This window comes from Pongo abelii, chromosome 10 (assembly GCF_028885655.2).
Source record: "Pongo abelii isolate AG06213 chromosome 10, NHGRI_mPonAbe1-v2.0_pri, whole genome shotgun sequence".
In the NCBI taxonomy this organism is placed as follows: domain Eukaryota; kingdom Metazoa; phylum Chordata; class Mammalia; order Primates; family Hominidae; genus Pongo; species Pongo abelii.
In genome coordinates this window covers 2,942,329-2,955,632 of record NC_071995.2, presented here as the reverse complement: position 1 = coordinate 2,955,632, position 13,304 = coordinate 2,942,329, and the positions used below count along the sequence as shown (strand labels likewise).

The following is a 13,304-nucleotide window of genomic DNA, read 5'->3' as shown; positions in this document are numbered from 1 at the left end:
TAAACAATGTCTTGGGTACGCATTATGCTCTGAACACAGTGGTAAGCATTTTACATGGTATTATTTTGTTTATTCTTTAAAACAGCCCTATGAACTAGGTACCATTATTTTTCACACTTTGAAGATGAAGAAACAGACTTGAAGAATCATGTGTAAGGCTAAACAGCAGAAACAGACCCCAATTCTGGTCTCCTTCTGGCATCTAAATTACATCTGAAAAATCAAATATATTTATTTATTTTTTGGAGTTAGTTCTAAGACGGGGAAAATTTCACTGTGTATAGCATCTTACTAGAGCCTACTGAATTCCTGAAGATCTGGGCATTTCATTTAACTTACTCAAGTCTGTCATTAATAACACTTATTATGCCAGTCATCAAAGGAGAGGACTGTAAGTATGGATGAACAGATGACATTTATTGCCACTGAGAGACAGATTTGCTTGAAGAAGGAAAAAAACAATAAAAATGGAATAAAACCAGTCTTCAGCTGATAAACCAAGCCCTTCTGAACATTTAAAAACTCTCTTTGGGCCGGGCACGGTGGCTCACACCTGTCATCCCAGCACTTTGGGAGGTCAAGGCAGGTGGATCACAAGGTCAGGAATTTGAGACCAGCCTGTCCAACATAGTGAAACCGTGTCTCTACTGAGATACAAAAAATTAGCCGGGTGTGGTGGCCACGCCTGTAATCCCAGCTATTCAGGAACTGAGGCAGAAGAATCGCTCGAACTGGGGAGGCGGAGGAAGAGCGAGATCACACCATTGCACTCTAGCCTGGGCGACAGGGTGAGACTATGGCTCAAAACAAACAAACAGAAAAAAACAAAAAACCTCTCTCTGAAGCCTTTTCTATTTTTGACAATTTCCTAATTTAAGACTTTTATCTTGTGACTCGGCATTCTTGGAAAGTGTGAAGTATGAAATAAGGCATAAATGGTTCTCAATTATTTGGATGATAAATGTTTACTGGGAACTTAGTGCCAGAAAAACTGGAACTACAAGGTGCTATTTAAGAAGACAAATTCCATTACCACAAAGAGAAACATGGTTTTTGCTACATTTGGGGCAAATATACCAAAGCATTTATGTATGGCTTAATGGTGTGCCACTATATTCCTACATTTTAGAAGGTTCTATGCATCTTACTAATGTATAGCAACTTCAATTTGCATGCTGTCTCAAAGATTCTTCCTCTTCATCCCTTGTGAGGCAGGTTTAACAACCCTCACACAGACATGCAGGTGCTTTCTGATTTTCTGACATGCCTCCCTATTAATTCACTCATGACCTTTATGTTTAAAAAACAAACAAAAAAACACTGGGTGGTCAATAAATCATCTCTTTTCTCCCAGCTCCAAAGAGGAACAAATAAACAAAAATGTCAGATACAACAGCCTCTGGCCTTGACTTTGTGCCCCCCATGTTTCACCTACATATGTTCCTATGTTTTCTTTAATGTTTTTTATCTGCAGTCATGTATTTTTAAATCCCAAATTTAAAAATCCTTCATTAATATAGTGTGACAAAAAAAAGATAAAAACAAAACTAGAGTGCTAGAACATTACAGGTATTCAGTGTGTATAAGAATTAAAAAAAAAATTTTTTTTTTTTTTTGAGACAGAGTCTCTCTCTCCTGCCCAAGCTGGAGCGCAGTGGCTTGAATTCCTCTCACTGCAACCTCTGCCTCCCGGGTTCAAGCCATTCTCGTGCCTCAGCCTCCTGAGTAGCTAGAACTACAGGCATGCACCATCATGCCTAGCTAATTTTTTTTGTTTGTTTGTTTGTTTTTTTTGGAGACGGAGTCTCACTCTGTCACCCAGGCTGGAGTGCAGTGGCACGATCTCGGCTCACTGCAACCTCTGCCTCCCAGGTTCAAGTGATTCTCCTGCCTCAACCTTCCGAGTAGCTGGGACTATAGGTGCACGTTGCTACACCCGGCTAATTTTTTGTATTTTTAGTAGAGACGGGGTTTCACCAGTTAGACAGGATGGTCTCGATCTCCTGACCTCAACCTCGTGATATGCCCACCTCAGTCTCCCCAAGTGCTGAGATTACAGGTGTGAGGCACCACACCCGGCCAATTTTTGTATTTTTAGTAGAGATGGGGTTTTGCCATGTTGGCCAGGCTGGTCTTGAACTCCTGACCTCAAGTGATCTGCCCACCTCGGCTTCCCAAAGTGCTGGGATTACAGGCGTGAGCCACTGCACCTGGCCGTGTATGAGTATAAATTTTTTAAAGTTCTGCATAAAATGACATTATATAGCAAAAGGAGAACTTGGAGAAAAAAGTACACTGTTATGGACTAGTATTTTCATTTTTTAAAATTTATTATTTATTTATTTACTTATTTTGAGATGAAGAGTTCACTCTTCTTGCCCAGGCTGGAGTACAATGACGTGATCTTGGCTCGCTGCAACCTCCGCTTCCCAGATTCAAGCGATTCTCCTGCCTCAGCCTCCTCAGCAGCTGGGATTACAGGCGTGTGCCACCACGCCCGGGTAATTTTTGTATTTTTAGTAGAGACGGGGTTTCATCATGTTGGCCAGGCTGGTCTCGAACTCCTGACCTCAGGTGATCCACCCGCCTCGGCCTCCCGAAGTGCTGAGATTACAGCCATTTTTTTTTTTAATTAAAAAAAATTAGGCCAGACACAGTGGCTCATGCCTGTAATCCCAGAACTTTGGGAGGCCAAGGTGGGTGGATTGCCTGAGCCCAGAAGTTCGAGACCAGCCTGGCCAACATGGTGAAACCCCGTCTCTACCAAAATACAAAAAATTAGCTGGGCATGGCGGCGTGCACCTGTAATCCCAGCTACTCAGTAGGCTGAGGCAGGAGAATCGTGTGAACCCAGGAGGCGGAGGATGCAGTGAGCCGAGATCGCGCCACTGCACCACTCTAGCCTGGATGACAGAGCGGGACTCCATCTCAAAAAAAAGAAAAAAAAAAAGAGCCGGTGGCTCACGCCTGTATTCCCAGCACTTTTGGAGGCCGAGGCCAGCGGATCACGAGGTCAGGAGTTCAAGAGCAGTCTGGGCAACAGGGTGAAACCCCATGTCTACTAAAAATACAAAAAATTAGCCAGGTATGGTGGTGGGCACCTGTAATCCCAGCTACTTAGGAGACTGAGGCAGGAGAATCGTGTGAACCCGGGAGGCAGAGGTTGCAGTGAGCCAAGATGGTGTCACTGCACTCTAGCCCGGGCGACAGTGCAAGACTCTCTCTCAAAAAAAACAGAAAAATTTTTTTTTTTTTTTAGACAGGGTCTGGCTCTGTCGCCTGGGCTAGAGTGCAGTGGCATGATCTTGGCTCACTGCAATCTCCACCATGAACTAGTATTTTCAAACAGCTGCTGCTACAAATCTGCACTCTGTTCTCAACACTAAACCAAAGGTGTGATGACTTCTGGCATGGGGGAAAACAAATCATTCCCCACCCATGCTAAAACTTCTTCCAAAATGCTAAGTTCTGGCATACGACTAAAGTTTTCAAAAGTTTCTCTTAAGGCCTCAAATAGTGAAAAAAACAGGTGTGTCTCTGACAGTACATCTAGACACCACTTGATTCCTTTCATCAAGCCTGGGCAAGCTGAACAGACAATTTGAATAAACAGGGTATAATCAAAGCATTTTGACCTGAACAGAAGAGACAATAAATACATGTTAAGTAACTGTAACATTTACAAGTCTCCTATATATCAAAAGTCACACTTTCCCTGAGTTCTAAGTTTAAATAAATTATAACTTAAAAAGTTATACCTTTAGTTAAATTATAATCTATAAAGACATTTTATAAGGCCGGGTGCGGTGGCTCACGCCTGTAATCCCAACACTTTGGGAGGCTGAGGCGGGTGGATCTCAAGGTCAAGAGATCGAGACCATCCTGGCCAACACAGTGAAACCCCGTCTCTACTAAAAATACAAAAATTAGCTGGGCGTGGTGGCACGTGCCTGTTGTCCCAGCTACTCGGGAGGCTGAGGCAAGAGAATTGCTTGAACCTGGGAGGTGCAGGTTGCAGTGAGCCGAGATCACGCCACTGCACTCCAGCCTGGCAACACAGCGAGACTCTGTCTCAAAAAAAAAAAAAAAAAGATATTTTATAGACTTATATTCAATCTGAACTAAAATTTCTAGTCTAATCTGGAATATCATCTTAATAAATTTACATTTTTCTGATTTAATATTCTTTTTTTTTTTTGAGACAGAGTCTCATTCTGTTGTCCAGGCTGGAGTGCAGTGGCACGATCTCAGCTCACTGCAACCTCCACCTCCCGGATTCAAGCGATTCTCCTGCGTCAGCCTCTCAAGCAGCTGGGATAACAGGTGCCTGCCATATTTTTAGTGGAGATGGGGTTTCGCCATGTTGGCCAGGTTCGTCTCAAACTCCTGACTTCAGGTACAGGTGATCTGACCACCTTGGCCTCCGAAAGTGCTGGGATACAGGCATGAGCTGCCACGCCCGGCCTGTGTTAATATTCTCTTTCCTTCATTTTAACTTAGTTATTGAATAGCAAGCCTAACCATAACCAAGCCTGGTTAATAAATCAACACAAAACAGAAAGAACTCCTACAGGAAAAAAAAAAAGTGGAGTAATTCTTTTTCCTCTCATTTTTCTCAAAGAAAATTTCCTATTTCCTTGGTACAAACAGGGGAAACTCTAAACACACATCTTGAAGAAACACAGAAACACTCAAGCGTGGCAGATGAGAATGCCCACAGAACACCATTCTCTTGAACTATTTTCCAGTTACCAACCAGTAAAGGCTAAACTGAAGATACCTGCTCGGCATGGTGCCATGAGCCTGTGGTCCCAGCTACTCAGGGGGCTGAGGTAGGAGGAGTGCTTGAGCCCAAGAGTTCAAGGGTGCAGTGAGCTGTGACTGACCCTGCACAGCAGCCTGAGCAACAGAGCGAGATTCCATCTCAGATAGATACAGGTAAGATAGACAGATAAAATAAAAATTAACTGAAGATAACTACAAGGCCTTACAACACTGCACAGTGTACACAAAGAGAATTTTCTGACAATGTGTCCCATCTCACTCACCTTTATTTATGGACACCAAAAAAACCTAGACTAGGAAAGAGACATTAGTGGGAAAACTGACAGAATTCAAATAAGGCCTGTGAATTAGTTAACAGTATTGATTCTATATTAATTTCCTGATTTTGATAATGTGGCTATGGTTACATAAGATGTTAACATTAGGCCAGGCACGGTGGCTCACGCTTGTAATCCCAGCACTTTGGGAGGCCAAGGCGGGCGGATCACGAGGTCAGGAGTTCAAGACCACCCTGGTCAACACAGTGAAACCCCGTCTCTGCTAAAGATACAAAAATTAGCTGGGCGTGGTGGCAGGCGCCTGTAATCCAGCTACTCAGGAGGCTGAGGCTGCAGAATCGCTTGAACCCAGGAGACAGAGGTTGCAGTGAGCCGAGATCGTGCCACTGACTGCACTCCAGCCTGGGCGACAGAGCTAGGCTTCATCTCAAAAAAAAAAAAAAGAAGATGTTAACATTAGGGGAAACTTGGTGAAAGGTATAGAGGGATTCTCTAAGATTTTTGCAAATTTTCTGTAAGTCTAAAAAGATTTTTTAAAATCAGGTATAAAAAATATTAGTGATGAATCTAGGTGAAGGGCATAGGTTTATCAACTGTGCTTTCTTGCGACTTTTCAGCAAATTTCATTTTTTTCTTTTTTCTTTTTCTTTTTGAGATAAGAGTCTTGCGCTTGTTGCCCAGGCTGCAGTGCAGTGGCGTGATCTTGGCTCACTGCAACCTCTGCCTCCCGGGTTCAAGCAATTCTCCTGCCTCAGCCTCCCGTGTAGCTGGGATTACAGGCATGCGCCACCACGATTGGCTAATTTTGTATTTTTAGTGGAGACGGGGTTTCTCCCTGTTGGTCAGGCTGGACTTGAACTCCCGACCTCAGGCGATCCACCCGCCTCGGCCTCCCAAAGTGCTGGGATTACAGGTATGAGCCACCATGCCCGGCCAAATTTTTTCAAAATAGAAAAAAATAAAATATACATTTTCAAAGAGAAAAAAAGAAAATATACATTTTGGTAATTTTTTTTCATTGTTGTGGACTGGCTACCTTTAAAAATCCCACTGCTACCAGGTGCAGTGGCTCATGCCTGTAATTCCAGAACTTTGGGAGGCTAACGTGGGGACACTTGAGGTCAGGAGTTCGAGACCAGCCTGACCAACATGGTGAAACCCCATCTCTACTAAAAATACAAAAATTAGCCAGGTGTTGTGGTCCGCGCCTGTAGTCCCAGCTACTCTGGAGGCTGAGGCAGGACAATCACTTGAACCCAGGAGGTGGAGGTTGCAGTGAGTTGGGATCACGCCATTACACTCCAGCATGGGCAACAGCGCAAGACTCTGTCTCAAAAAAAAAAAAAAAAAAAAAAAAAAAAATCCCATTGCCCTTTAATCTAGCACCTAAATTATGCTCACACAGTATTTCTAGAGAATGAAGATGGTATGAACAATGAAGAAATTTGCTAAAGATAAGTAACAGAGAAACCTCGAGCATACTTTAAAACATTACTCTCCATTGCTAGTCTAGTGCTATACCCAACAGACCATGCTGCCAAGTACTTTGAAGCACTGAATAATGTTACTAATGACCCTCAAGAATCTATGATTATTTGGGACTCTCAACGTTCCTGTCAACTTCTCTCAGCCTGTTAAGAGTAAATTTTTCGAGCTGCCAGTAACACAAAATCTATTGCCACTAAACAATCAAGAGTGTTTCTTGCTGCTTCCTACACTGTGCCAGATAAGGATGCTGTAATCAGCACTCAACTGCAATTTGGCCACTGATGCAGGAGGCTAAACAGGCTCCTTCTGTGGTACTGGAGAGAGTAAACACCATCCCTGCCAGGAAAGCAGCAGGACAAGACTTGCAAAAATAAAGCCTGTGAGCAGCCCGTTGCTTTTCCTGATAGTAACTTGAGTGAAGGCTTCCTTTACTGACTACAGTATTGCTTCAGAACATCACAAATTGATATTTTTTAGACTTAGAAATTAGATATAGTTATCTTCTTTCATTAATGCAATAAGTGCCAGTGTGCAGTGATAAAGAGGACAACTTGGTAATTTAGAGAAATTCATAATTGTAAATATTTAGTAATTAGCTGCTGAAGTTAAAATAAATATAATTTACAAAAATTTGGTTCAACTCAACCTATCAGAAATAAATATAGTATGTGTGAGACAAGGAATTACTGCAAAGATATTACACAGGAAAGACAAAGGAAATAAAAGGTTTACCTCAAGAAAACAACTACAAAAAACAATTGTTTATTCTTAAATCTAGTTATTCACGCTTATTTGAAGATTAACATCCTTTAGAAGAAAAACTGTAGGTATGATTATGACTTTTACTTAAATTCACATACTTAAAAATCAGCAAGTTGGACTTCATCAAAATGAAAAACTTTTGTTCTGCAAAGATACTGTTATGAAAATTAGAAGGCAAGCCACAAACTAGGGAAAATATTTGTGAAACATATATCCAACAAAAAATTTATATTTGGAATCTAAAGAACTCTTACAGATTCATTAAGACAAACAACCTAACTAAAAATTGGAGCTAGGCACAGTAGCTCACGCCTGTAATCCCAGCACTTTGGGAGGCTGAGACGGGCAGATAACTTGAGGCCAGGAGCTGGAGACCAGCCTGGCCAACATGGTGAAATCCCATCTCTACTAAAAACACAAAAAATAAGCCAGGTGTGGTTGTGCGTGCCTGTATTCCCGGGTACTCAAGAGGCTGAGGCAGGAGAATCGCTTGAACCCGGGAGGCGGAGGTTGCAGTGAGCTGAGATCACGCCACTGCACTACTCCAGCCTGGGCAACAGAGAGAGACTCTGTCTCAAAAAATAAAATAAAACAAAATAAAAATTGGGCAAAAAGCCTAGGCAATATAAGGAGGCCCTGTCTCTACCAAAAAAAAAAAAAAAAAAGAAAGAAAGAAAAAAAAAATCAAATTAGCCAGGTGTGGTGGAGCGAGTCTGGTGGTCCCAGCTACTTGAGGAGAATGAGGCAGGAGGATTGCTTGAGTCAGGAAGGTCAAGGCTGCAGTAAGCCGTGATTGTGCCACTGCACTCCAGCCTGGGGAACAGAGACCCTTTCTCAAAAAAAAGAGGTGGGGGGAGGGGGCCCAAAATATTCACAAAAGAACTTTTACGAATGGGTAATAAGCACATGAAAAGATATTCAATATGATTAGTCATTAGGTAAGTGTGTACTGAAACCACAACATGGCCAGGCACGTGGCTCATGCCTGTAATCCCAGCACTTTAAGAGGCAGGAGGATCACTTGAGCCCAGGAGCTCAAGACCAGCCTGGGCAACATGGTGAAACCATCTCTACAAAAAAAAAAAAAAAAGTATTTCGGCTTGGTTGCGCATGCCTATAGTTCCAGCTACTTGGGAGGCTGAGGTGGGAGGACTGCTTGAGCCCAGGAGGTTGAGCTATCATCACACCACCACATTCCAGCCAGGGTGAGAGAGCAAGACACTCTCAAAAACCAAAAAATAAAAATAAAATAACTGTAAGTAGGAAAAAAAAGTATCTGCAAGGTCTACAGGAATAGAAGAATTCCAGAAGGATATACACAAACTATTAACAATAGTTACCTCAAAGGTAGGGTGTTAAAAAAAAAAAGTATTATTCAAAACAGATGTTTTTGAGTTTAAAAAGAGTACTTTATTAATTATACCAGGACATCAGCTGACAAGGGTAGCAGCACAGGAAAGCTTGCCATCTCCCTCAGGCTTTACTTTTGTAATTTCATAGACCCAGTCACCGATCATTATTCCCTTTCAGTTTATGGACATTTAAATTTTGCACTAATAATCTGTTATTGATATATTGATGTTTGTACAGGTTACTGTAGGCAACATTTCCAATCCAAGTGCTTCTAACAGCCTAAGAAAGTACTTTTATGCTCTAAATGAAATTGAGGAGAAAGGAGGAAAGTACGGTCCAGAGACCATCTACGGAACAATATGTCTTTAGAATCCAAGTTTTTTTGTTTTTGTTTCTGAGACAGAGTCTTGCTCTGTCGCTAGGCTGGAGTACAGTGGCGCGATCTTGGATCACTACAACCTCTTCCTCCCAGGTTCAAGCTATTCTCCTGCCTCAGCCTCCCCTGTAGCTGGGACCACAGGAGTGCGACCACACCTGGTTAATTTTTTTTTTTTTTTTTGTATTTTTAGTAGAGACGGGGTTTCAACACATTGGCCAGGCTAGTCTCGAACTCCTGACTTCAGGTGATGCGCCTGCCTCAACCTCCCAAAGTGCTGGGATTACAGATGTGAGCCACCACGCCCGCCTCCAAGTTTTTTTTTTTTTTTTTTTTTTGAGACGGAGTCTCACTCTGTCGCCCAGGCTGGAGTGCAGTGGCATGATCTCGGCTCACTGCAAGCTCCACCTCCTGGGTTCATGCCATTCTCCTGCCTCAGCCTCCCGAGTAACTAGGACTACAGGCACCTGCCACCACACCCGGCTAATTTTTTGTATTTTTAGTAGAGACAGGGTTTCACTGTGTTAGCCAGGATGGTCTCAATCTCCTAACCTCGTGATCTGCCCGCCTTGGCCTCCCAAAGTGCTGGGATTACACGCGTGAGCCACCACGCCCGGCCCCCGTCTCCAAGTTTTATCTTGAAAATTAAATTCTGGGTTTTATTCCATAAGGTAACAGGTTCCATTTTAATATAAAAACAATCTTCACTGCTCTCTTAAATAATATTCATAGTATGAATAACTATGACCTTCCAGGAAAAAATACTTTTATGATTTAGCACAGGGGCTGCAAACTATAGCCTATGGGCCAAATCTGGCCTGCTGTCAGTTTTTATACTGCCTTTGAGCTAAGAATGAATTTTTCTTTTTTTTTTCTTTTTTTTTTTTGAGACGTTGTTTCGCTCTTGTTGCCCAGGCTGGATTGCAATGGCGTGATCTCAGCTCACCACAACCTCAGCCTCCTGGGTTAAAGTGATTCTCCTGCCTCAGCCTCCCGAGTAGCTGGGATTACAGGCATGGGCCACCATGCCCGGCTAATTTTGTATTTTTAGTAGATACATGGTTTCTCCATGTTGGTCAGGCTGGTCTCCTGACCTCAGGTGACCCACCCGCATCAGCCTCTCGAAGTGCTGGGATTACAGGCGTGAGCCACTGCGCCCAGCCTATGAATTTCGCATTTTTAAAAGGTTAAAAATATCTGAAGAATAATATTTTGAGACATGTAAAAATTATATTAAATTCAAATTCCAACCAGGTGCAGTGAGTCATGCCTGTCATCCCAGCACTTTGGGAGGCCAGGAGTTTGAGACCAGCCTGGGCAACACAGTGAGACCCCTGTCTCTACAAAAAATTTAAACATTAGCCAGGTGTGGTGGTACACACCTGTAATCCCAGCTACTCAGGAGGCTGAGGCAGGAGGATTGCTTGAACCCAGGAGTTCAAGGCTGTTGTGGGCTACGACTGCACCACTGCACTCAGCCTGGGCAACATAATGAGAACCTGTCCCCCCAGCCCAAAAAGACATTATCACTGTGCAGGAAGTAATGAATAAAAAGAAAAAAATCTTCAAATTCCAGTGTCTATAAAGTCTTATTGAAACAGACACATTCATTCACTTACCTATTACCTATGGCTGCTTTTGTGCTACAACAGCAAAAGTGAGTAATGAGTAACTGGGACAGAGATTGTATGGCCCACAAAACCAAAAACATTTGGTTAAGATCTTCGCAGAAAAGGACTACTGGCCAGGGGTGATGGTGCATGCCTACAGTCCCCGCTGCTAGGGAGGCTGAGGTGGGAAGATGGCTTAAGTCCAGTAGTTCAAGACCAGCTTGGGCAACAAAGCAACACCCCATCTGAAAAAAAATAATTAAAAAGGTCTGCTGACCCCTGGCTTGGCCTACATTAGTTCAAACTAATTGTAAGTCCCCATTTAGAGACGTGTGCTGTGTGGTTACAGCACAGTTCCCAGTACAACTTAACCTAGTAAAGCCTCAAGTTTCCTAATTTACAAAGTGAGGACAATGACACTTAACTCAGAAGGTTATTGTGAAGATTAAATGAAACTTGGCTCATAGTAAGCACTCAAACTGCAACTGCTATTATATCTTTTTTTTTTTTTTTTTGAGATCTAGTTTCCGCTCTTGTTGCCCAGGCTGGAGTGCAATGGCGCGATCTTGGCTCACTACAACCTCTGCCTCCCATGTTCAAGTGATTCTCATGCCTCAGCCTCCCAAGTGCTGGGATCACAGGCATGCGCCACCACACCCAGCTAATTTTGTATTTTTAGTAGAGACAGGGTTTCACCACGCTGCCCAGGCTGGTCTCTAACTCCTAACCTCAGGTGATCTGCCTGCCTTGCCCTCCCAAAGTGCTGGGATTACAGGCATGAGCCACCGCACTGGGCCTAGACTTTTTTTTTTTTTTTTTTAAGAGACAGGGTCTCGGGCCAGGCAGAGTGGCTCATGCCTTTCCAGCATTTTGGGAGGCCGAAGTGGGAGAATCACTTGAGGCCCGAGTTCAAGACTAGCCTGGGCAATATAGCAAGATCCTATCTCTTGAGAGAGAGAACAAACAAATATGACAGACCAACAGACAGACAGGGGGTCTCACTATGTTGCCCAGGCTGGTCTTGAGCTACTGGCCTGAAGTGATCTCCTTCCTCCTGCCTCAGCCTCCCTAAGTGCTAGGATTATAGGCCTGAACCACTGTGCCTGGGAAGATTTTTGTTTTACAATACTTCTTAATACTACAAATGAATGTATTACCTTAATCTTCACTTCAGTGAGAAGACTAATGATTTCATCATAATACTTTATCGCCTTTCAAAAGCTTTCAAATGTTGGAAACCCAGAAATTTCTAATAATTTCCCCTGTATTAAAAAAATCTTTAGGCTGGGTGTAGTGGCTCATGCCTGTAATCCCAGTACTTTAGGAGGCCGAGGCAGGTGCATCACCTGAGGTAAGGAGTTTGAGACCAGCCTGGCCAACATGGCGAAACCCCGTCCCTACTAAAAATACAAAAATTAGCCAGGCGTGGTGGCAGGCACCTGTAATCCCACCTACTCAGGAGGCTGAGGCAGGGAGAACTGCTTGAACCCAGGAGGTGGAGGTTGCCATGAGCTGAGATCCTGCCACTGCACTCCAGCCTAGGCGACAAAGCGAGACTCCAAAAAAAATATTTAAAAGTCCAAAACTGTATTGTTATTGAAACATTGTTAAAATGTGTTGTCACTCTGCTAGTTACACTTAAGTACAGTTCTACTTAGTGAATATTTAATACTGCCTGCCAGGAATTATATTAAATACATATTATTTTTCACATATGATGTGTGATAATTTTCACAATAACCTTGACAAAGTAGGCACTATAATTTTATTTTACAGAAAGATATGAAACTCATAGATGCTCTAAATGAAGTTGGGGAGAAAGGAGGTGAACTCCTTTCATATGAGTTTCATATCTCTCTGTAAAATGAGATTATAGCATCTACCTTGTAGATTTATTGAAGTTTCTTCCTGCAAAGCTAAATAGCAATAATTTTATTTTTCCAGGAGCATATTTGAAAAATATTTCTTGCTTTCTTGTTACAGCCTTATTTTCTACACATCACAGGAAAGCAATTTTAAACTTACAACTATAGCTCATATTCTAAAGGTCAAACAGCTGATCAGTGAAAGAGCCCGAATTCAATCACAAGTCTCACTTCCAATCTACCTGAATGTGTTAAACTGCACGATTGAACACGTGTATTAAAATGGTCAGCAGAGGCAGGAATTTCATTCTCTGGTATTTCAATATGTTCATTAAAAATGCCAGCTGACTTGCTATTTTTAGGTAGAACTTCCAAGCCAGTGAATGGATTTTTAAGCAGCCCTGGGGAGGAGTGCCCTGAATAACGACATTTAGGTCAACCATACTGCATATACAACGGTGGTCCCATAACATGATAACACTACATTTTCGGCCAGGCACAGTGGCTCATGCCTGTAATCCCAGCACTTTGGGAGGCAGAGGCGGGTGGATCACTTGTGGTCAGGAGTTCAAGACCAGTTTGACCAACATGGTAAAACCCCGTTTCTACTAAAAATACAAAATTAGCTGGGCATGGTGGTGCACGCCTGTAATCCCAACTACTTGGGAGGCTGAGGCAGGAGAATCACTTGAACCTGGGAGGCAGAGATTGCAGTGAGCCGAGATCATGCCATTGCACTCCAGCCTGAGCAACAAGGGTCAAACTCCGTCTCAAAAAAAAAAAAAAA

The 13,304-nt window shown here is 42.8% G+C and overlaps 1 protein-coding gene across 1 annotated transcript in view; it reads right to left on the bottom strand.

Moving 5' to 3' along the window:
* TULP3 (TUB like protein 3) overlaps nt 1-13,304 on the bottom strand; it is a 50,779-nt gene that overhangs the window by 31,999 nt on the left and 5,476 nt on the right. The window lies entirely within an intron of this gene.